The 25,705-nt window shown below is 47.7% G+C and overlaps 1 protein-coding gene and 1 long non-coding RNA gene across 4 annotated transcripts in view; one reads left to right on the plus strand and one right to left on the minus strand.

Annotated features, from left to right (window-relative positions):
- Positions 1-2,055: 2,055 nt before the first annotated feature.
- On the minus strand, positions 2,056-11,136 carry LOC309560915. 3 transcript variants are annotated; one of them, XR_014225536.1, is made up of 7 exons: positions 11,052-11,136; positions 8,635-8,671; positions 8,392-8,445; positions 4,323-4,359; positions 4,079-4,132; positions 2,312-2,348; positions 2,056-2,117 (listed from the first exon to the last, which is right to left on the minus strand). It is a non-coding gene; the product is annotated as an uncharacterized lncRNA (long non-coding RNA). The 3 variants fall into 3 exon arrangements; XR_014225537.1 differs by having other exon boundaries at positions 10,921-11,107; XR_014225538.1 differs by lacking the exon at positions 8,635-8,671 and having other exon boundaries at positions 10,921-11,106.
- Positions 11,137-12,366: 1,230 nt separating this feature from the next.
- Positions 12,367-25,705, plus strand: part of DDX39B (DExD-box helicase 39B) — a 58,894-nt gene continuing 45,555 nt past the window's right edge. The window contains exon 1 of the mRNA XM_082264632.1: positions 12,367-12,433. The gene's annotated coding sequence lies outside the window, so the exon portion shown is untranslated. The remainder of the gene's footprint in view (positions 12,434-25,705) is intronic.

Below are 25,705 nucleotides of genomic sequence, written 5' to 3' on the forward strand. Positions count from 1 at the left end.
CTTGGCAAAATGGCTAAAAGGGGCAACAAGTTGTCACATGTTTTTACTTTGTAGAATTACAACTCTGGGCAATGTGCTGGTCAAGCCACTGGCACCCTGACATCCCTGGGCACTGTGTGGGTCAAGCCACTGGCACCCTGGGCACTGTGCGGGTCAAGCCACTGGCACCCTGGCAACCAGTGACATCACTTGTTGGTAAGGAGAATGACGGTGCTTGCAGAGCACCCTTATTTACTCCTCCTCATCCCCTCTCCATCAGCACTAGGGTCACATTAGCAAACAGAAGAAGAGAAACTAAGGGAGAAGAGAAACCCTAGAACACTAGTCCCTACCAGTTTGCAATAGTGGAGGAATAAATCACTTCTAATGTTAGATTGCCCCATGTGAATGGATGTTGCTGCGTTATGTAAACCTATTCGTTTAGTTTTTTTTTTTTTTTACATTTTAGAATGGGGTGCCTAGAGATTGTGCAGAATTGTTAAGTGTGCCACAACTGAAAAAAGGTTGAGAAACACTGCTGTAGACATCACATCCTTTTGGAAATGGGCCGGGGGGTTAGGAACTGTAAAGCCCAAGCATTCCAACTTGGGACAGGGTCGCTGCCAGACACCCCTAGGAGCAGCTGAAAACATCCAATGTGCAAGAGGCCTTAGGGTGAACAAACCCTCACAAAGTATGGTTAGCATATGACCTACCATTTGGCAGTGCTAGTCCCAAACACTAGTCACATAGGGGTTGAGATCAAGCTCCCCCACAATAGGCATTTTATTTATTTAAATCCGCTACAATATAAATCTCACATGCTTCCACTTTATTATTCCCATTACACCCACACCAGCAGCCAAACGAACTACAGGACCCCAACAATGTGGCACAAGTCGGATCACAGGTCGCCTCAAAGTAGTACAGGACCCTTTTCTGAAGTCGGAGCGACTTCAGTAGTGCCAGTTAAGACGGCACTGATTGATTAACATTGCTTTTGTTATGTCAAGGGACCTGGGGCGACACAAGTCGTGCTAGTGTGAATGGGCTCTAACAAGGAAATGGATAATCTGAGTGTATCAGAGCGTTTACTTGAACTTCACAAAGTTTCAGAGACTCTAGTCAAGGTGTCATCACTTACACTCAGACTATTTAAATCAAGTGAAGAATCAGAATGGCTTTGTAAACCTCACCAAGGGAAGACTGCAAAATCAATACTCACTGCACAGTTTGAGGAACGCTAAACTGCAACTCCAACAAAAACAATGTAGAACATTTCTGCAGGAGTTCCTCCGAGGTATATATACACACAGTAAAGCATGCTTGTTATACTCCTGGTGGAATCCAAGGGGGTAATCCTCTGCATTGTGTAAAAAGGCTGTTTGATCCCGTTTTCTGATCCTCCCGTTTCACTGTCCCAAATCCATCTGCTGATCGTACAGAGCCTTGGGGGCACTAGCAAATACACACCAAACTGAGCATGTGCAGAGAATTTTCCCCTTCTAGGGAGGATGCAAGTGATCAACACAGGCCCAATCAGCACAGTCCAGACAGAGGGTCAGGCGTCATGCAGCCCAGCCTCAATGGACAGCCAGAGGAGAATGAAAACTCCTCCTACAAGCTTTAACAGGAGGTCACAAGACTGCTATATACTGCTGATGAGAAACAGTATTTAGCTATTTATATTGATAATAATTGCATTTCCATGTACTGTGGGAGACCAGATATAGTGAATTCAGGGTCCTGGGTTTAGGAACACTAAGCAGTCTTATGCGGTTTGTATAAAAAAACATTTTGCTTCTCACATCTTCAAAGCAGTTTCCAGCAAAGCAGCATCTTCCATAAGGCTGGGGTACAGGGGATTGATTTGTGGGAAGGTATCAAGAGACTTATTTTGCTCCTCAAGGGCAAAGTGACAGCCTGCACAACATTAAATATGAATTTTAAGAAAGTGCTTCTGAAGCTTCTACAAGCATACAGAAGAATGGGAAGATTACTTTTCAAGGCAGTTTAGCTCAGTCTGCCAACATGAAAACTCAGATGTTAGCCTGAATAAGAACACTGTGCCAACTTATTCTTACCATGGCCAACTCTGGAGACTGGCAGACTTGACAGCAGGTACCAGTCAGGCAAACCTATTACAAGAAAAGAATGGATTAGCCACAAGTAAAATGTAGAGTACACAAGCATCACATGTACAGGTGGCTTGTCAGAACGCTGCGGAAAAAAAAATGGCATCAAACTAGGATCAGTTGATAAAATACATCATCATGTAGAGACCACTAAACGTAATGCTAGAAACAGGAGGTTTCACAAAGCTTACACTTACCCCTTTAATTCCAAGGCCATCATTTCTGGATCCTGACCTGCAAGAGAACAAAAAGGTACAACATAACATCTTGTCACAAGGCAAAACAGATCTGCAATTCAGCACTTTCAAAAACTATCTACAAAAAAGGGGTAGACTGTATGCAAACTCCTTTAATCAATGGACAATATACTGTATTTAAGGATTGATGAATTTCAGATGCATCTATACATACACTGATTTTTCCCCTTTATGAGTGGATGAATAGCTGCCTGTATTTTTTAACTTTGTTTTATAGTAATTGCATTTTTGCACCTTATTGTCAGCATCGAGGAACTCCTGCAGCTCATTTGATTTATTGGCAACACCTTTGCAATTTTAATTTTATGCACTTTTGTGGGTGCTGATTACACGTACTTATTTGTAGCGCTGCTTTTGTTTACATCACAAATTGGCATCACAGCCGCTCAATTTATATAACCTAGTGTGGATTTTCACATCATAATTATTACAGAATCATGCCCACGATTCTGAAACGCATGTTTGAGCTCTATACATTATTAAATGTAATAAAGAAATGCTACACCAAAACAAGCAATTCAAAAAGGTGCTCCAAAAAAGGAAAAAAAAAAAAAAAAATGTACAATGTACAGGGGCTACTTTTGGACCAGAGGGCAGCCCGTTCAAATGAATGGTGTCACTCCAAAAACACACCACAAGACACCGACAGTTGTCATGCTATGGTTTACCCTAACAAGGAATTGGATAATCTGAGTGTATCAGAGCGTTTACTTGAACTTCACAAAGTTTCAGAGACTCTAGTCAAGGTGTCATCACTTACACTCAGACTATTTAGATCTGGAGAACATATTGTTGGGGGTCAAAGGGTAAAGAATCAAAAACTGCTTTTGTAAACCACGGAGGAAAGACAGCAAAAATCAGTAACACTCACTGCACAGTGGGTGAACTCTAAACTGCAACTCCAACCAAAAACAATTTGGGTAGAACGATGCTGCAGGAATTCCACTGAGGCTTAAGTCACATCTTAAAACAGAGTTCATCATTTTTGTTTATTAAAAAAAAAAAAAAAAAAATCAGTAGCTACAAAATTTGTAGCCGCTTGACTTTTAACAGCCACTCACCTGTCCCACGATACAGCAGTATACTCACTGCAGCCATGTTCTCCCAGTGTCCTCCCTTGGCGGCACCAGCTTCTCTTCTATGGGAACCAGGCTGCAACTTCACAGCCTAGTGCCCACGTGCAAGCGGAGCTGCGCTCTGAATGGTCCCAGAATATTCTAGGACCGGTCACGAGTCCCAAAAGACTTTTGGAAAAGAACTTCTGTTTCTCATCACCTTAGGTGACTGGAACTGACAGAGTAGGTACCCATCAAAAATCAGGTACCCGCTTCTCCCCAAAAGTTCCATTTCACAACTAGGAGGCCTTAAAGCGGAAGAACCACTTTTCAAGGGAACTCTGCTTTAACCAGTTGTCTATCAAGTTTGTATAAAACAATTTTGCTTCTCACATCTTTGAAGCAGTCTCTGCCAAAAGGCTGGAGTACAGGGCAGGGGTAGATTTGTGGGTAGATAGAGACTTATTTTGCTCCTCAAGGGCAAAGTGACAGGCTGCACAAATTTGAATTTTAAAGAAAATGCTTCTAAAGCTTACACAAGCATAGAGAGAACGGGGGGAAAAAAAAAAAAAATTTACAAGGCAGATATCAGTCTGCCCAAGAAAATAAAATGTTAGCAGCCTGAATATAAACAGTGCCAACTAGTTCTTACCTTGGCCAACTCTGGAGACTGGCAGACTTGACAGCAGGTACCAGTCAGGGAAACCTATTACAAAACAGAATGGGTTAGCCACAAATGAATGTAGAGTGCACGAGCATCACATGTACAGGTGGCTTGTCAGAACGCTGCGGAAAAAATGGCATCAAACTAGGATCAGTTCATAAATAAGTCATCATGTAGAGACCACACAAATGTAATGATAGAAAACAGGAGGTGTCACAAAGCTTACACTTACTCCATTTATTCCAAGGCTGTCATTTCTGGATCCTGACCTGCAAGAGGAAAAATACATTTTAAAAAAGGCAAGACATAAGATCTCAGCACAAGCCAAAACAGATCCGCAATGCAGCAGTTTAGGAAATTACAAAGGGGAAGACTGTCTATGCACATTCTGGAGCAAGATGCTTAACAGTGTCTGCATTTATCGAAGGCAAGATGACTACTTTGAGACAGTACACAAAGTATAAATACTCACGCAAAATGTTAAAAGTCTAAATAAAAGGCAAATTTTTAGAAGTTTGAGAGCATGGAATTAGAACCCCTGTCAGTTTTTAGTAGTTTGTCCTTCCGTTACAGAGCTTTAACTCTATTCGTCCAGTCTACCATTACCAAAAATTAAAGATTTTGGGTTGACATCAGGACATTAATAGAACAGAAATCCCCCCAATGGGGACACTAGTTCTGGATGAGATTCCCTCCATTTGGAGGCATTTTCCCCCTATGAGACAGATGGCAAAACCGGGCAGGCAAACAAAATTTAGATGTCCAAAGTACTGCCTGACTAATACTATGGAATATGATCATAAATCAAATCCAATAAATAGGGTCACCTTTGCATGCTTGAAAGGTGGTATGTATTCTGTACTCCATATAGTATAAAACGGCTTGTATTTAAACTCTGTTCTAAACCCTGAAGTTAAAATCCACAATGAAATGCAACCCCAATCAAAATGTTTATCACGAATACTCTAGTTAGTTACGCAGCAGGCACTATGTTGGACTGCCTCAGTTGGCACACACAACAGGGTCCTGCTCTGGTTGCCAACCACACTCTAGGCCAAAATTATGTTAAATCCCAGGAGTCTTCAGGAAGGGGAGGAGGGGTATTATTGGCTAAGCACAGCCTTCTGCCTGCATGCCTGATTTAAGGGCAGATGACTGCATTCTGTGTACAGAACACCTCCAAGTAGCAAGATTGTATTTTTACAGAAAAGCTCAGTGCTACATATTGAAAAGGAAAGGAAAGATCCATATTTAATACCAATAAAGTACAATATGACTTGTGCAGCAACTGTATATGCTATATTTTATTTGCCGCCGCGCCCCCCCCCCCCCCCCATTAAATTGGAATTACCCTTTAAAGGCATCCCAAATGTGATAAACGGTTTAGTTACACTAAAATGTGCAAGTCACAAACATGCCAAAATACTTTTCCATAAAAATGTACAGGGGCTACTTTGGTGTGTTTTTGAATCGGAGGGCAGCCCGTTCAAATTGTGTCACTCCAAAATTCACTCCCAAGTTTCTCAGATGAGAAGTCTTCAACATAACATGCCATTGGCTTGTTTGGTTTTGTTAGGCCCCATTCACATCTCAGCATAGTGGAATCGTGAGATCCTGGAACACACTCAAAGCATGCAAAACGTGTTTGGGTTCCATCCGTTAACAGTCATGCTTTGGTTTACTCTAACAAGGAATTGGATAATCTGAGTGTATCAGAGCGTTTACTTGAACTTCACAAAGTTTCAGAGACTCTAGTCAAGGTGTCATCACTTACACTCAGAATATTTAAAGCTAAGGGAACAGGCTTGGGTCATATATTAACCAGTTCTGGACCGAAGGATTTGTTCCATTATTGACCAGCCATTTTATTGCAATGCGGCACTGTGTTACTTCAATGGAAAATTGCACGGTTGTGCGACACTATACCCAAATAAAATTGATGTGACATTACTACAGTAATTAGTGCTAAAAACATGCACATTGGCAGGGAAGGGGTTAACCTAGTGGGTGATCAAGGGGTTAAATGTGAGCCTAGGGGAGTATTAACCATTTGTGGGGGGAGGGGCTTGTAATAACCATAGACCTGTGATCCTATATAGAAGAATCACAGGCGCTCTGATCATTTGAGAGAAGAATGGTCAGCTGTATTTACAACAGCTGACCGTCCTCTCAGAGGGAAGCAATCTTGGGTGGCCAATCGCAGCCGCTGGCCCTGTGCATAGGCATCCCCGCTGATCTGCTTTGTGATGTCAATGCAGTATCTCACAAAAGTGAGTACACCCCACACATTTTTTGTAAATATTTTACATCTTTTCTTCTTGTGACAACACTGACTACAGTGTAAAATTTGCTGTCCCCTCAAAATAACCCAACACACAAGACATTAACATCTAAACCGCTGGCAACAAAATGGGGTACATCCCTTATATGAAAATGTCCAAATTGGTCCCAATTCGCCATTTCCCCTCCCTGGTGTCATGTGACTCAGTGTTACAAAGTTTCAGATGTGAATGAGCAGCAGATGTGTTAAAATTGGTGTCATCGCTCCCACTCCAATACTGGTCACTGGAAGTTCAACATGGCACCTCATGGCAAAGAACTGAGGATCTAAACAAAATAATTGTTGCTCTACATAAGGATGACCTAGGGCAGTGGTCCTCATAAAACTTGGCCTACAGGGCCCACTAACAGGCCAGATTTTCAAGATAACTGAAATACATCCCAGGTGATATCATTTGCTGCTCAGTGATTGCAGTACTCTAGTCTGCATCTCCCCAAGGTAATACCTAAAATCTGGCCTGTTAGTGGGCCCTGTAGGCCAGGGTTGAGGACCACTGACCAAGGGTATAGGAAGTTTGCCAAGACCTTGAAACTGAGCTGCAGCACGGTGGCCAAGACCATACAGGGGTTTAACAGGACAAGTTCCACTCAGAACAGGCCTCGCCATGGTCAACCAAAGAGGTTGAGTGCACATGCTCAACATCATATCCAGGGGATGTCTTTGGGAAATAGACATGAGTGTTGCCAGCATTGCTGCAGAGGTTGAAGGTGGGTGGTGGGCCAGCCTGACAGTGCTCAGACCTTATGCCACAAATTAGTCTGCATGGCTGTCATCCAAAAAGAAAGCCTCTTCTAAAGATGATGCACAAGAAAGCCCACGAAGTTTGCTGAAGACAAGCAGACAAAGGACATGGATTACTGGAACCATGTCCTGTGGTCTGATGAGACCAAGATAAACTCATTTGGTTCAGATGGTGTCAAGTGTGTGGTGGCAACCAGGTGAGGAGTACAAAGACAAGTGTGTCTTGCCTACAGTCAAGCATGGTGTGGGAGTGTCATGGTCTGGGGCTGCATGAGTGCTGCCGGCACTGGGGAGCTACAGTTCCATTGAGGGAACCATGAATGCCAACATGTACTGTGACATACTGAAGCAGAGCATGACCCCCTTTCGGAGACTGGGCCGCAGGGCAGTATTCCAACATAACGACCTCAAACACACCTCCAAGGACACCACTGCCTTGCTAAAGAAGCTGAGGGTAAAGGTGATGGACTTGTCAAGCATGTCGCCAGACCTAAACCCTATTGAGCATCTGTGGGGCAGCTGCAAATTTAAAGGTGGAGTGCAAGGTCTCTAACATCCACCAGTTCCATGATGTCATCATGGAGGAATGGAAGAGGACTCCAGTGGCAACCTGTGACGCTCTGGTGAACTCCATGCCCAAGAGGTTTAAGGCAGTGCTGGAAAATAATGGTGGCCACAAAAAATAAGACACTTTGGGCCTAATTTGGGACATTTACACTTAGGGGTGTACTCACTTTTGTTGCCAGCAGTTTAGACATTAATGGCTGTGTGTTGAGTTATTTTGAGGGGACAGTAAATTTACACTGTTTACAATCTGTACACTCACTACTTTACATTGCAGCAAAGTGTCATTTTTTTCAGTGTTTTCACATGAAAAGATAAAATATTTACAAAATTGCAAGGAGTGTACTCACTTTTGTGAGATACTGTTTATTGCAAATTCAGCCATAGTTTGGATGGCTGAATTTGCATTGCACTGGAATCGGATCACATGGGTGTTCAGACCAATGCGATTCCTATACCATGTCACACTGCGATCTAAGAACTGATCTGGGAGTGTCATTAACTTTACATGACACCTGCAACAGTTCGCAAATGTCCGTGTGAACAGTCTGCGATTCAGGTGTGATGCGGGAACCCGCAATGGATCGCAGGGTTTTCCGCATCGCACCAGTGTGAAACCAGCCTGAATATAAAACAGTGCTAACTAGGTTCTTACCTTGGCCAACTCTGGAGACCGGCAGACTTGACAGCAGGTACCAGTCAGGGAAACCTATCACAAGAAGAGAATGGGTTAGCCACAAATGAATGTAGAGTACACGAGCATCACACGTACAGGTGGCTTGTCAGAACGCTGCGGAAAAAATGGCATCAAACTAGGATCAGTTAATTAATACGTCATCATGTAGAGACCACACAATGTAATGAGAGAAGCAGGAGATTTCACAAAGCTTACACTTACCCCATTTATTCCAAGACCGTCATTTCTGGATCCTGACCTGCAAATGAACAAAGGAACGACATAAGACTCCATTCACAACTGGGCATTACAGAATCGCAGGAAGAATCACCCAATGCCATTACTTCCTAAAGGCACCCCAATCACCCTGCAATTTTACCATGATAAATTGCAAGGTGCGAAGCTCATGGCTCAAAAAAAAAAAAAAAAAACCCCCAAAACACCACAAGCTTTTGGGCAGCAGCGTTGCGATCCTGGAATATCCAGGTGTGAGTGGAGCCCAAGATCTCAGCACAAGCCAAAACAGATCTGCAATGCAGCAGTTTAGGAAACTATATACAAAGGGGTAAACTATGTACACTCTGGAGAAAGATGCTAGGTGGTTTCTGCATTGTTCAAAGGGAAGCTGGACTACTTTGAGTACACAGGCACAACGTGTAAATATTTAGTCACTCACACAACACCAGATTTTTAAGTGTTTAAATAAAATAAAAAAAATCCTTTGCCTTTGGATAAAGTGGAGTAAAATCTTATCAAGTGGCAACTTTGATCTTCACCACCCTGGGTAGGGGCATATTCTAATGTCAGCCATGTCAACTCTACACACACAGGATCCCAGCTTCCAATTGATGCTGAATATAGATGCCCACCCCAAGAATAAGTGTTCTTTGAGAACACCACACTAATGCCTCGTACACACGCAACGATTATCGGCCGTCTTTTGTCCAGTGTTGTGTTGGTTGAAATGTGCTCTAGACTGCACACAAATTTTCTCGGCCAACAAAAACCAACTTCAGAAGTGATTTCATGTGATGGTTTACTTTCCGTGTGTTTTTTCATCTGAGCATGCCCAGTCTTGCTCATCAGATTTTTGTCTGCCAAAATCTGTACTGACGGAAAATCACCCGTTGTGTTGACGGCCAACAAAAATTTTATAGCCTGCACACCGACTTTTCAGCCGAAAAAAATCTGCAGTCGGTTGTCGGAAGCATACCAACAAGCCGAAAATCGGCCGATCTGAACGTTTGCTGAAAATTCACATCCAACTATCGACGCGAGTGTACGAGGCTTAAGTCCTGTGCTGAAGTTTTCCTCTCCTAAGGCATTGGGAGTCAGATGTCTTCTGGGTTACTACAGCATCTCCTTAGAGCACTGCAAGGTCCTCCATCTTTCCATTTCTATGCCTGTTGGGATAGGAGAGGTAGGTATCCCAGGAGGTGGCAGGAGCAGGTGACATGCTCATCTAGGACATGGGGGGAGAGCCAAAATAAAGCACGTTTCCTGCCCACCCCAGCATAAAAAAAGGGGAGGGGGGTGAACGCCTGGTAGGGACGCTCCAGCTGCTGCCAAACACGAGTGGAGCCAAGCTCTAGAGCGAGCATGTACAAGTGACCTCAGAACAGCTTGCTATGGTGGGCACCTTGGGGGGGGTGGAAGGAGGGGTCCCCACAAGAGGCAGATCCGGGCTGCTCTGTGCAAAGCCACTGCACAGATCAGGGAAGAACTTTTTTTTTTTTTTAGTAATTAAAGCACGTTATTATACAGGATTTATATAGCGCCAACAGTTTGCGCAGCGCTTTACAATGTGAGGGAAGACACTACAGTTCCAATACAATTCAAAACAGGAGGAACTAGAGGGCCCTGCTCCTTAGAGCTTACAATCTAGAACAGGGGTCTTCAAACTACAGCCCTCCAATTGTTCAGGAACTACAATTCCCATCATGCCTAATCATGTCTGTGAATTTCAGAGTTTTACAATGCCTCATGGGATGTGTAGTCCTGCAACAGCTGGAGGGCTGTAGTTTGAGGATCCCTGATCTAGAATAACCAGCCTTTAGCCCCTGTTCACACATCAATTTGCCAGCAGTGAGGTGCCCATAAACACCGGTGAGGTGCTACTGATCATCACACAATTTGGAACTATAAAAAAAAAAAAAAATTAATCCCATGGCAATGAAGTGGGAACAGCAGCTTAGAATGACTTTAAACTACAAATGGGGGCGTACACACATGTCACACCTATGATGATTGCCCAGCCACACAAGGGCAGGATCTATACTGGGCAATGCCATTTACTCCTAGGCCAGAAGGGAGGCACAGGGGACACACTGGGGGAAAGGGGACTCTATATCATTGTGTGTCCCCTTTGTTGTCCAAATAAAAATATTGTGACCAGGAAACCACCCTGTACATCTCTTAGGAAGCCATTCAATAAGCAGACCATGGAGGGAGAAGCCACCTGGGGCCCAGTCACCCCAATGCAGGCTGCACACCAAACCCAAAACTCACCCCGCTGGAGATATCCCATAGAAAACACTCCAAACATACTCCTCCATCTACACAGGCTGCTGGTGAGGAGGACCATGATCGGATGGCGGGGATATTTGCAGGGATTGCCCTACAGTGCAAGCCCGCCATACCTTTCCTTCCTCCATCTTTGTCCTCCTCAGCCCAGAAAGGAAGAGGATATGAATGTTTGCCTTTATATGGCCCTGCAAGGACCTCCTCCTCCTCTGGCCGTCTGCCTTTGTATCGCCCTGCAAGGACCTCCTCCTCTAGCCGTCTGCCTTTGTATCGCCCTGCAAGGACCTCCCCTCCTCTGAAAGCGTGCATTCATATCGCCCCGCCAGGACCTTATTCCCCTGTTCTATGCAGATTACCGCTACTCATCAGATCGTGTAATCTGATGGAACACCTGGGAGGCGGAATGCTAACTCAAATTGTTCTATCGAATAATGCCTCTCGTCGGATAATGCATCCAACTGCGCATGCGCAGTAAAGGGGTCCTTGCAAGCGTGCAATACAGGCAGGATCCCAGAGGAGGTCCTTGCAGTGTGATATAAAAACAGTCTCTAAATATAGGTCCTGCAGGGCGATAAAAAAGGCAGGCATTAAAGAGGTTGTACACTCGTTCAAAAAAAATTTTTTTTTCTTACAACCTGCAAGAGAAAGACATAATGAGCTAGTATGCATCGCATACTAGCTCATTATGAAATACTTACCTTAGAACGAGCCCCCGCCGTGCCGCTCTCTTACCTGTATGACGAGCGACATGTTCAGTCGCCCGTCTTCCGGGATCGCGGCATCCGGCCATCTGATTGGCCGGAGCCGCGGTGACGTCACTCCCGCGCACGCGCGCGGGAGCCGACGGTCACGGCACGGGGCTCTGAAGGAACGGCACGATCAGCCGTTCCTTCAGAGCGCATGCGCCAGTGACGTCACTGGCTGCATTAAAGGTAAATATCTCCTAAACCGTACATGTTTAGGAGATATTTACAGTATCTATAGGTAAGCCTTATCATAGGCTTACCTATAGGTACAACTTCCTGAGGAGGGTTTACTTCCTCTTTAAGCGGAGAAATGTGGAGGGAAAAAAAGGACATCAATTGTATTTGGGTACAGCGTCGCACGACCGCGCAATTGTCAGTTAAAGCGACGCAGCGCCCAATCGCAAAAAATGGCCGGGTTATTAAGGGGGGAAATCTTCCAGTCCAGAAGTGGTTAAGTGTTTATGATAGTACTGACTTTTAATACAAGCCATTTTCAACATTTGGATGTACAGGACCATTTTCTATGTAAAACCTATACACATATTTCAAGTATGTGGAGTTAATTTATTTACATATACTCGTGCACTAGTTAAATGTTTGCTGCAGGCACTACGTTGGACAGCCTCGATTGGCAAACACGTTCTGGGGGGTCCTTAGCTGGTTTTGCCAACCACTATTAACCGGAAGTAGATTCCCGGAGCTTGGCGCCGATTTCCCGTCCCCATCCTTGGAGAAGAAGGAGTAGAGAGCGGGTAAGCGGTGTGGAATCTGATGGATATCGGCGCCATCCTGACTTGTAAAGCTGTTTTCTCCATGTGTGTGCTGAGAGGGGGTTCTGTACTGCCTGGGGCCCCATATATTTCTCTGTCCGGGGGGTAATAGGGATCCAAGATGGAGGGGCCGCGGTCCCTGCCCCTCCCAGAGGTATAGAGAGACCTCTGTGAAAGGTAACCACCCCTTACATGGCCATAGGGTGGCCTCCTTTGGGGTTTGCTGGGATTTGTAGTGCTGCAGCTTGCCTGATATGAAGAGGAGGAGCCAAGGCATAGGCAGAATAAATTAAAGGGGGGCTCCACCCAGTCTGCAGGTCTGATCACAGAAGGAAGGTGGATCTAAACACCCCTCCCCCCAATAAGTCAGAGCGCCTCCTGCAAAATAATAAATGCCCCAGTGTTGGAAAAGCGAAGGGAATTATCCACTTGAAGATTTACCCCCCCCCCCTTCACGACCAGGCCATTTTTTGCGATCTGGTACTGCGTTACTCTAACTGACAATTATTATTTAATAATATTATTTTATATGACATTTTTTATATATATTTTATATGACAAATATTATTTAATCCACTTGAAGTTTTACCCCCCCCCCCTTCACGACCAGGCTATTTTTTGCGATTCGGCACTGCGTTATTTTACCTGACAATTGCGCGGTCGTGCGACGCTGTACCCAAATACAATTGATGTCCTTTTCCCCCCACAAATAGAGCTTTCTTTTGGTGGTATTTGATCACCTCTGCGGTTTTTAATTTTTTGCGATATATATATAAAAAAAAAAAAAAAATGCGACAGTTTTAAAAAAAAAAAACCATTTTTTTTACTTTCTGCATTCCCAATAATAAAAAAAATGTAAAAAAAAAAATCAAATTTCTACATAAATGTAGGATAATATGTATTCTCTACACGTTTTTGGTAATAACATTAAATAAAAAAATCCCAATAAGCGCTGAGTAAACCCCCCTCCGTTATGTTCCGGACCCACCCGCGAAAAGTGAAAATCCGCGAAATAGAAAAACCCTATAAAATACACCGTAAGCATGTTTTTTTTAACTGTCGCTGTACTTCTAAAAGCATTTTAGGCTACGTTTACATGTTAGCGTAGCGGATCATGTGCAGAATCACCGCGATTCTGCCCGCGATCCGGGAATCATTGCAAATCGCGGGACGCCTGTGTGTCGCCGTTGATTTGCAATGGCACCCCAAACGCTGTGCGATGTTGCCGCGATTTGCGCCTGCCGAATCGTGGTAACATTGCGCAAACAAAGTTGCGGGTCGCATGACGCCCAAAAAAGGTACAAGAGCTTCTTTGGGGGCGTCATGCGACCTGCGAGTTTGTTTGCGGGATGTTACCACGATTCAGCAGGCGGAAATCGCAGTAACATTGCACAGCGTTTGGGGTGCCATTGCAAATCAACAGCGACGCACAGGCGTCCCGCGATTTGCAATGATTTCCGGATCGCGGGCAGAATCGCGGTGATTCTGCCCGCGATCCGCTACGCCAACATGTGAACGTAGCCTTAAGGTCTTTAAACACCCTTTTAAAACCAAAGAAACTCATTTGGACTCGGTTCACATCAGGTCGCTCTGACTTAGGGGGCGACCTGTGAAGTCGCATGCAGCGCGACTTGCACGGACTTCATAACATGAATGTCTATGCAAGTCGCTCCAAGGTCGCCCCGAAGTAGTACAGGACACTTTTTCTAAGTTGGATCGACTTGTGTCGCTCCTATTAGAACGACTCCTGTACTACACAGTGGGAGCGGGAGGACCGCGACTTGTCAGGCTGACCAGTCGCCTGACAAGTCGGATCAATGTGAATGGACACTTAAGGTCTTTAACCACTTTAATACAGGGCACTTCCCTCCCTTCCCGCCCAGGCCAATTTTCCCCTTTTAGCGCTGTTACATTTTGAATGACAATTGCGCGGTCATGCAACACTGTACCTACACCAAATTTATGTCATTTTCCCCCCACAAATAGAGCTTTTTTTTTGGTGGTATTTGATCACCTCTGGGTTTTTTCCTTTTTGCTAAACAAATAAAAAAAAGTCCGAAAAGTTTGAAAAAAAAAAAAAGTTTTTTTGTTTATATTATACAATTTTGTAAATAAGTTTTTTTTCCAGCACTGATGGGGCGGCACTGATGGGGCGGCACTGATGGGGCGGCACTGATGGGGCGGCACTGATGGGGCGGCACTGATGGGGCGGCACTGATATGTGGCACTGATATGTGGCACTGATAGGTAGCACTGATAGGTAGCACAGATATGCAGCATTGATGGGCACTGATAGGCGGCACTGCTGGGCACTGATAGGCGGCATTGATGGACACTGATAGGCGGCACTGATGGGCACTGATAGGTGGCACTGACGGGCACTAATGGGCACTGATAGGCGACACTGGTGGGCACTGATGGAGCGGCACTGACGGGCACTAATGGGCACTGATAGGCGGCACTGGTGGGCAATAATGGGCACTGGTGGGCGACACTAAAGGATGGCAATGATGGGCACTTGTGGGCAGCACTGATAGGGAGGACACTGGCGGGCAGCACTGATGGGGAGGGCAATGGAGGGGCTCCCTGAGCCCTGATTGCCATCCCTGGTGGCCATAGTGGGCATCCCTGGGGTCATAGTGGGCATCCCTGGTGGATCTAGTGGCATCCCCCCCCCCCCCGAGGGTCTGCACTGGTAATCAATGATCTGATTACCAATGCCGACCCCCCCCCCCCCTGTCAGGGGAGCCGCCGATCGGCGCTCCTTTACTCGTGCCTGTCAGGCACGAACTAAGGAAAGCCAATCAACGGCTGTTCCTATTTACTATGTGACCAGCCGTGATTGGACATGGCTGATCACATGGTAAAGAGCCTCCGTCAGAGGCTCTTTACCGAGATCGGAGATGCAGGGTGTCAGATTGACACCTCGCATCACCGATCGCCGCTCTGCACGCCCCCGGGGGCGCCCAGAGCTGTGTTATCCTGCCGCCATCATATGATGTCCGGTCAGGATAACACAACCACATTCCCGCCGTCATTCTGTTATAGGGTGGGCGGGAAGTGGTTAAACACACTTTTAAAACAATAGAAACTCATTTAAACACATAAAAGATACTGAGAGACAGAGCAATGGAAAACACAACAATATTTAATTTTTAATGATTTATATAGTAAAATAACATTACAGAAAAAAACACAATATACCGGGGCCGCAAAAACTGAACCGCGATGGGAGCGGCGGTTTACTGTATATTGATTGGTCTGTGCAAAATTTATTGCGTGTACAAACCGTGGAATATAAACTGGATTTTTTTTTTCTTTATACTAGTAAGAAACATTTCACACGTGTGCAACTTGAGACTGCAAAGTTGCATGACAAGTCGTACTCCATGATTTCCAGTGAGTACCGTTGAAATCTGTGCGACTTCAAGCCGTCCCTGCACCAATGTGGGTCCGACTTTGATGCGTTTTGAGGTCCATAGACCTCAAGAGTACACAGGCATTGCTTTAAGTCCCAGTCAAAATCGCACGGCTTTTAGGTCGCACAAGGGTGAAAGGGGCTTAATGGCAGTGATCAAGGACTTGTAGGGGGACTGCTGTATTGCGGCGGACAATCGGACACTAACTGGCACTTTGTGGGAACCAGTGACACTAATACATTGATCAGTGCTAAAGAAAAAATGTGCACTGTCACTGTGCTAATGACACTGGCTGGGAAGGGGTTAAACAGCTAGGGCGATCAAAGAATTAAATGTGTGCCTAGCCAGTGTTTATGTACTATATGTGCTGCATTTACTAACGGAAGTGATGGATTTAATACAAACTCGATCCCCCTCCTCCGATTGGAGTTCAGTCTTGGTTACATATGCAGAGCTGCCTTCTGTGTCTCTGCCTGACGATCAGCGGGAGGCGGCGGACATCCATTGGCTGGTATCCACAGATCAGATGTAATAGGAGCAAAACCTAAAATGTAAAAAAAAATTGTAGCATTGCTCAGATGAGAACGGATCCTGCAACACGTTGTTGGCTGTGTTAGGGCCCAGTCACATCTCTGCATAGCGGAATCGGGATTCTAAAGATGGATCGATAAAAGTGCTGCACAGAAAGTGATAAAACTAATTTTAAAATAACCAGGGATGTATAAATAAATTCCTTCATAAAATATAAAAACACAAATAAAGAGTGATAAAAAGTATCAAACAGGTGGTGAATAATTATAATAAATTGATGAAAAGGTGATGTGTGATCCCAATCACCAGTGCTGTGAGAACAAATGAAACCATAGAACGGCTTGTTGGATGTGTTACCCCCTACTCTTGTGCGCCCCCCCCCCATGGGTGGATTCTCATAGGTATTCTACCCCCCTGACATGCCACATTTGGCATGTCATTTGTTTGGGGGGGGAGCGGGTACCTAGTTTTGACATGTACCCGCTCCCACTTCCGCTCGGAGCGCCGCGGCACCCTGAACGGAAGTTCTCCTCTCCCCCTCTCTCCCTGCAATCTTCTGGGACATGTCAAAGGTCCCAGAAGATTGCCGGCCAATCACGACGCGCAGCGCGACTCGCGCATGCGAAGTGGGTACTCGGGTGTGAAGCCGCAAACTGTGACAGCCGGGTGCCCACAGCAGTGATGCCGGCGCCGAGGGAGAGGATCGAGGCTTCGGGCGGCCGCATCGCTGGACCGTTGGACAGGTGAGTAAATGGCTGGAACTCCGCTTTAAGCTTGGTCTAAAGGAGCTGATAGAGCTGACGGTGGATGATCTCCTGTTTTTTCCCATTCAATCCGGGCTCCCAATACTAGGTACAGCAGGGTTCGTACGGTCATGAAAAACCTGGAAGAGTTATGTCATTTTACAATGGCAATTTCCAGGCCTGGATACGTTTTGGAAAACAATTTAACCAACAAAGTTTTGGAAAAGTCATGGAAATTTGAGAGAAAGGCGCCACTCCTTGAAGGAGCGGTTCACGAATGCTCCAAAATCGGTTACCGCCCCCCCCCTTGCGTCATAACGTTCGTGCGGCCCTCCAGCGAGGTATGCGCTTCACCGCTGCCTCAATCTGATTGGTTCTCCCCTAGTGTCATCTCCCGGCTGATGGCCAGCCTGGGATGGAAACCCCGCGGACCCAGAAGGACGCCGAGCTAGGAAGATAGACGCTTACCTCCATGTAAGTTTTTAAAGTGGAGTTCCACCCATTTTCGGAACTTTAGATCTATGTAATCCCCTTTAAACGACTTTTACCAATGGAAACTTTTTTTCTCTTACGTCCTCCGACAGTCGCCGCCTCTTCATATTCGTCACATATGGGGGTATTAGACTTTGCTCCGAAGGAGTAGCTAGGCAACAGAATATGTTAACATTAAAGCTTTTAACATATCCCACCCTCAAGGGGTGGTCCCCTCAGTCAATACCCTCCTACTTCCTGCAACCATATCTCAGTTTTAATGTCTAGCTTGTCAGGAGTGGCTGGCTCTCTCTGTGCTGGGGCTTTGTGCCCCAGACTCTTTCTTCTTTTTTGAATTTTTGTTTGAGTTTTCTCTCTACCTTTACTTAGCTGTTATTTTTGTCAGCGTTAGTTAGTTCTTCTGATGAAGAGGATCATGCGGGCTGGGTCTCGGGTTGATCCCCCTGGTCGCAGGTCGTGGGTCAGTGGCTTCCCAGCCTGCCATCGAGCGTTCAGCCAGGTAACGCTCCTGGCACAGTGAACGACCCATCCCTGTTCGGTGCAGGGATGATTGGTGAGGTGGCTACCTCACTGGACGCTGTGCGGTTTCTTAACCCCCATTCTGTGCGTCTTGTATGCGACTCTCCCTGCCTCATGTGCAGCGGCTTGTTCGCCTGTGCGAGTCCCCCACGCCATGTGAGGTAAGTGTATTTATGTGGGGACCTGTCTGTCTGGGGGGGTGTCAGTCGGACTGTGTAACCTGCCTCTATTCACACTGTTTGTCTCCCTATCTCTCGGCTGCATGCTGTGGGCTGCAAGGGGGGGGGGGGAGCTGTATGACACTGTGTGTGTCAGACTGGTCAGTGTGAGAAGCTGTGTGCTGTGGGGCATGTTTTTTTGGCATGTTTGGGCATTATACAGCGATCGCTGCGGCGATCTGACATGTGTTTTTATACATGGATGACATGTGTGCATTACTGTACTGTGGAGCGGCGGTTTCGGCGCCAAACGGCGCCATTTTGCCTACACTCGCTCCGGCCGCATGTTCTACATGCATGGCGGCCATTTTCTTGTAGCCTCCCATAGGCTTTCATAGAGCGCCCTGGCAGCATCACTTCCTCTTCTCCAGGAACACCGATCGAGGCAGCAGCAGCGGCGAGGGTCTCCTCAGGTTTTATCCTTCTGTTCTTGCTATCCATTGCCTGTGTTAAGTTTAATATTCCCTGTGGGGGTCTCATTGTGCTTGTGTGTGGTGCGGTGGGCTGCGCTCGCCGCGCTTGTTAACCACTTGCCGACCGCCGCACGACTATCTACGGCGGCGGTCAGCCCCTCACAGGCAAAGTGACGTAGGTCTACGTCGCTCGCCTGTGAGGGTTTAGGGAGCGAGCGCGCGCCGCCGGAGGCGCGCTCCCGCTCCCGCGTGGTCACGGACCCCCCCCCGCGCGTGTGACCGGCAGACCCGATCGCCGCCGGCCACTCTGCGATCGGCGGGGGAGAGGGAGAAAGTCAGGCAGCTTGTGTAAACAAGCTGCCTGTCATTCTCCTCTCTGTATGAGAGCTGATCACATGGATCTACTATGTAGATCCATTGATCACTCTGCATACAGTTGAAGCCACAGCCAATCACAGTTAGAATCACGCCCCTAGGGACACACACAGCCCCTCCCTCTCAAATAAAGTTAACCCCTTCACTACCAGTGTATTTTTACAGTAACAGTGCATATATATAGCACTGATTACTGTAGAAATGTCACTGGTAACCCCAAAAGTGTCAAAAATGTCAGTCAAGGGTCCGATCTGTCCGCCGCAATGTCGCAGTACCGCAAAAAAAATCGCAGATCGCCGCCATTACGCGTTAAAAAAAAAACAACAAAAATGACAAAAATCTTTCCCTTTGTTAGTAAACGCAATAACTTTTGCGCAAACCAATCAAAATACGCTTTTTGCGATTTTTTTTTTTTTTACCAAACATAGGTAGCATAAAACAAATTGGCCGAAAATATTAAAAAATTTTGATTTTTACATTTTTTTTTGGGGGAATTTCATATAAAAAAAAGGGAAAAATATTGCTATTTTTGCAAAATTTACGCTCTTTTTTTGTTTATAGCGCGTGATCAAAAAATCGCACAGGTGATCAAATACCGCCAAAAGAAAGCTCTGTTTGTGGGAAAAAAAGGACGCCAAATTCGTTTAGGTACAGCGTCGCACGACCGCGCAATTGTCCGTTAAAGTCACGCAGTGCCGAATCGCAAAATACCCTCTGGTCGTTTAGCAGCCAAATCCTCCGGGGCTTAAGTGGTTAAAGGGGCAGTTAACCCTTTATTATCCGGCATTTGTTATAGGGGCAATGGAGTCTCAGGAGGGCAAATTTCCTACCGCCTTGGTGGAAAGCCAGGGGACCGCTGTTTCCCCCCCAGGGGGGGATTTAGCCACTATTGTGGCTGGCCTTGCTGCTCAGGTGCAGATGTTGGTGGCTGCTCAATCTACTAAGAGGCCCAGAGTTGCTCTTTCCTCTGATTCTGAGGGTGAAGGTGATGGGGCTGTTATGGCGGGGGCCTCCTTATCGGGGTCCCGCTCCTCCCTGGATCTAGTGGGGTCCGAGGTGGAGGCTGAAGTTGAAGGGGTTGATAATTCTCCCCCTGGCTCGCCTGAAGAGCTTGCAATCATGGATGAATTGATTGCTTCCATAAAGCAAACGCTGCGTTTGCAGGATGAAGTGTGTCCCCCCGCTGCCTTGGCGGCTTATGGGACGCAGAGAAAACGCAGGACGCCGCAGGTTTTTCCCTGCAATGATGATTTTCAGCGCGCTGTTAAGGAACAATGGCGCAATCTGCGCAAACCTTTTGCTGTACCAAGTAGGTTCAAACTGCGTTATCCTTTCTCGCCTTCCACTGATGAAAGGTGGTGTGTGCCTCCCCCAGTGGATCACGCAATTGCGGTTTTAAACAAATCCACTGCGATTCCTGCAGAGGATTCCCCTGTGTTCCGTGATGCCACGGATAGGAGATTGGAGTCTCTTGCCCGTCATACTTATTCTGTTACGGGTTCTATGCTTAAGGCTCTGTTTGCTTCTCTCATGGCGGCCCAGGCGATCGCAAGTTGGACGCAGATGCTTAGGCGCGTCCTAGTGGCCGATTCGGCCTCGCCGGCGACCCTGGATATGGTGGATCAAATCCACCAGGGTGTCATGTATCTGTGTGATGCGGACCTGGACCTGGTTCCGTTGGCTGCACGTGTGCACAGCGTGGCGGTGTTGTCTCGCCGCCTGGTTTGGTTGAAATGTTGGTCGGTGGACCAGTCCTCACGTAAGACCTTAGCCAATCTGCCTTATGATGGGTCTCGCCTTTTTGGGGAGTCCTTGGATGTGTTGATTAAGGGGATCACCGGTGGTAAGAGCACTCTCTTGCCCCATTTCCCCAAGGCTAAGGGGGCTTCTGGGAAGAAGCATGCTAATTTTCGGCCCCCTCAGGGGTCCTTTCGTGCCTTTCGGCCGCACTACAAGGGCAAGCCATTCAAAGGTCAAGGCTCTCAGAAGAAGCCCTGGTCTGGTAAACAGAAGTCCGGTCAATCCGGGTCCGCAGCCCATAACAGTGCGGCCTGAAGGGGCGCCCTCACCCAGTTTTGGGGTGGGGGGACGCTTGCTCGGTTTTCTTCAGCCCTGGTTGGCCCGTGTGCGGGACAGATGGGTTCAGGAGATCGTTCGATCTGGTTACAAGATCGAGTTTCTCTCTCGGCCGGAGAGCAGATTTTTCCCCTCAAATCTTCAACTGTCTCCAGAGCGTTTGCGGGACCTACACCTGGCGGTGCGGGACCTGAGGGCTCAGGGAGTGGTAGTTCCGGTGCCTCATCGGGACAGATTTCGGGGGTTTTATTCCAATCTGTTCACCGTGCCCAGAAAGGAGGGCAAGGTTCGTCCAATTCTGGACTTGAAGGCTCTGAACCGCTCTGTGCGGGTTCGCAAGTTCCGCATGGAATCCCTGCGGTCGGTGGTGGCTGCCCTGGTTCTGGGCGAATTCATGGCCTCCATCGATTTGAAGGATGCGTATCTTCACATCCCCATTTTCGAGGGTCACCAGAGGTACCTTCGATTTGCCATTGCGGAGGATCACTACCAGTTCGTGGCGTTGCCTTTTGGTCTCGCCTCGGCTCCGCGGGTCTTCACCAAGGTGCTTGCACCGGTTCTGGCATTGTTGAGGGCCCAGGGCATTTCTGTCCTGGAATATCTGGACGACATTCTGGTTCGGTCTGCGACCAGCCAGGGTCTGGAGGAGGACCTGTCTGTCACGATGCAAACTCTGCAGGAGTTTGGTTGGACGATAAATTATCCAAAGTCGACGCTGAGTCCGTCGGTTCGTCTTCCCTACCTGGGAATGATTCTGGACTCGGTACAGGCGAAGGTCTTCCTGCCGGAAGACAAACTCAGGACTCTCCAGGAGGAAGTCAGGTCCCTCAGGGACGTTCCGCACTCGTCTCTAAGGACGTGCATGAGATGTCTGGGATTGATGGTCTCGGCTTTCGAGGCGATTCCCTTCGCCCAGTTTCACACGCGGGGCCTCCAAGCGGAGATCCTGTCCATGTGGGACGGGCGACCTCAGTCTCTGGATCTTCAAATCTCGTTGAGTCATCGCACCAGAAGAGACCTTCTGTGGTGGCTCCAGTCCCCGATGGTGTCCGGGGGCAAGTCGTTTCGTCCTATCTCGTGGACGGTAATCACCACGGATGCCAGCCTGTCGGGCTGGGGTGGTGTTCTGGGCGTTCTGTCCGCCCAGGGGACTTGGTCGGAGGGGGAGTCCTCCCTTCCGATCAACATTCTGGAATTGCGTGCGATAAATCTCTGTCTTCATCGCTGGACGGACCGGCTGCGGGGCTGCCCGGTTCGGGTGCAGACGGACAATGCCACGGCGGTGGCCTACATCAACCACCAAGGGGGCACCAGGAGTGCCCGAGCGGCTCGAGAAGTGGCCGACATTCTGACTTGGGCCGAGACTCATGTCCCAGCGATAACGGCGGTTCACATTCCGGGGGTGGAGAACTGGCAGGCGGACTATCTGAGTCGCCAGACCCTGGATCAGGGGGAGTGGTCTCTCCACCCGACTGTCTTCCAGATGTTGTGCGCGAAGTGGGGTCTTCCAGATGTGGACCTGTTCGCGTCTCGTCTCAACAACAAGGTGGGAAGGTTCGTGGCAAGGACGCGCGACCCTCGGGCAGACGCGTCGGACGCGTTAGTGGCCCCGTGGCATCAGTACAGGCTGATGTACGCGTTTCCACCGATTCAGTTGCTGTCCAGGTTCCTTCGCAGGTTACACTCGGAACGCAGCACGGTGATTCTTGTGGCACCGGACTGGCCTCGCCGGTCCTGGTACGCAGACCTTGTGAATCTGGCGGTCGACGCCCCGTGGCGTCTGCCTCTTCGAGACGATCTCCTGTCTCAAGGGCCGATATACCATCCTGCTTTACAGTCGCTGGCTTTGACGGCCTGGCTGTTGAGACCGAGGTCCTGAGGGAGAAGGGTCTCTCCCCAGAGGTCGTTCATACTTTGATCAACGCGAGGAAGTCTTCCTCGGGGAAGGTTTATTACCGTACTTGGAAGGCCTATTTTGCCTGGTGTGAGTCCAGGGGGTTTTCACCCCGCACGTACTCGGTTTCCCGAGTGCTGTCCTTCCTTCAAACGGGTGTCGATCAGCGTTTCGCGCTGGCTACGATAAAGGGTCAGGTGTCTGCGCTGGCCGTTCTGTTTCAACGTCCCGTGGCTTCCAACTCCTTGGTTGGCACTTTTGTTCAGGGTGTGCGGCATCTGGTTCCTCCTAGGAGGGATCCTCTGCCCCCTTGGGACTTGAATCTCGTTCTTTCTGTGTTGCAACGTGCTCCTTTTGAACAGATCAGGGAGATCTCGTTGTCTATGTTGTCCAAAAAGGTCGCCTTTTTGGTGGCGATCACTTCGGCTCGCAGAGTGTCGGAGCTGGCAGCTTTGTCCTGCAAGTCTCCGTATCTGGTTGTTCATTTGGATAAGGTGGTCTTGCGACCTAATCCTTCTTTTCTTCCGAAACGAGTTTCGGAATTCCATCTTAATGAGCATATTGTCTTGCCTTCGCTGTGCGCGAAGCCTAAACATCCAAAGGAGGTGAGATTACATTCTTTGGATGTTGTTTGGGCGATAAGGGTTTACCTTAAATCGACTGAGTCTTTTCGAAAGACGGATTCCTTGTTTGTCCTTCCAGAGGGTCCTCGGAAGGGCATGGCGGCGTCGGCCTCTACCATCGCCAAATGGATCAGGCAGACCATTGAACAGGCCTATGCTTTGCAGGGGAAGGTTCCCCCTGTACCTGTGAAGGCGCACTCTACTAGATCTCTGAGTACGTCTTGGGCCTGTCGTCATGGGGCTTCTGTAGCCCAGGTGTGTAAGGCGGCGACTTGGTCGACCGTGCACACTTTCACAAAATTCTACAAAGTAGATGTTCAGGCATCGGCGGATGCTTCCTTTGGCCGCAAGGTTCTTAGTGCGGCGATTCCCTAGGGTCCCTTATGGGGACCACTGGCTGTTGGGATAGGTTTTTTATCCCCTGGTTATTTGTCTTTTCCTGGGTTGTTGCTCCTGTTGAGCACCTGTTTTTTCCTGTTGCCCAGCTGGGTTCCTTCCTTTGGTAAGGTTCCTTTCTTTGATGCGGAGACTGCGTTGCCTTTCGGCGCGGATGCGTTTTCCACCCCTCATGTTTGCACTGCTTTGGGACGTCCCCATATGTGACGAATATGAAGAGGCGGCGACTGTCGGAGGACGTAAGAGAAAACGGAATTTTTGTAAAATCTTACCTGTAAAATTCCTTTCTCTGAGTCCTCCGACAGTCGCCGCCCCCGCCCCTCTTTTGGGGTTTGGTTGTATACTCTACTGCTATTCCACTAAAACTGAGATATGGTTGCAGGAAGTAGGAGGGTATTGACTGAGGGGACCACCCCTTGAGGGTGGGATATGTTAAAAGCTTTAATGTTAACATATTCTGTTGCCTAGCTACTCCTTCGGAGCAAAGTCTAATACCCCCATATGTGACGAATATGAAGAGGCGGCGACTGTCGGAGGACTCAGAGAAAGGAATTTTACAGGTAAGATTTTACAAAAATTCTGTTTTTTTTGCTAGTAAATACCTTATTTTCTGCTTTATTCCTCCTCTCCTCACTTCCGGGTCCGATCGACGATGACGTCATTTAGCGATTCGCAGTGTGTGCTGGGATGTATTCCATGCCAGAAATCTTGCAGTATTACCCAGGAGCTGAGCTGTGCTGTGTGTATTCAGGCCGTGACCTGCCCTGCCTCTGCCCCACCTCCTCTGAGTGAGTTGTACTGTATGTATTGTATTCAGGCTGTGCTCTGCCCCACCTCCTCTCAGTGAGTTGTACTGTATGCATTGTATTCAGGACGTGCTCTGCCCCGCCTCCGCCCCGCCTCCTCTCAGTGAGTTGTACTGTATGCATTGTATTCAGGTCGTTCTCTGCCCCGCCTCCGCCCCGCCTCCTCTCAGTGAGCTCAGTGAGGATATAATGCTTTCAGTCCTTGCTCACTGAGAGGAGGCGGGGCAGAGAACGGCCTGAATATACAATGTATACAGTACAACTCACTGAGAGGGGGCGGAGGCGGGGCAGAGCACGGCCTGAATACAATGTATACAGTACAACTCACTGAGAGAAGGCGGGGCAGGTCACGGCCTGAATACACACAGTACAGCTCAGCTCCTGGGTAATACTGCAAGATTTCTGGTATGGAATACATCCCAGCACACACTGCGAATCGCCGAATGACGTCATCGCCGATCGGACCCGGAAGTGAGGAGAGGAGGAATAAACGAGAAAATAAGGTATTTACTAGCAAAAAAAAAAAAAAGTTTCCATTGGTAAAAGTCGTTTTAAAGGGGATTACATACATCTATGTAATCCAACGTATTAAAAATGGGTGGAACTCCACTTTAATGTGTCAATAAAATTATTTACTGTACATCTGCTACACTGAGTGGCGCCTTTCTCTCTTTTCTGCCTGTTCATGGGACTGTTGCTTTGGCCTAACAGAGAGCTGCCCTCGGTGTAAGGGCCGCATTTGTGCATCT

Source organism: Pelophylax lessonae (assembly GCF_965119305.1).
Source record: "Pelophylax lessonae genome assembly, chromosome: 7".
Classification (NCBI taxonomy): Eukaryota; Metazoa; Chordata; class Amphibia; order Anura; family Ranidae; genus Pelophylax; species Pelophylax lessonae.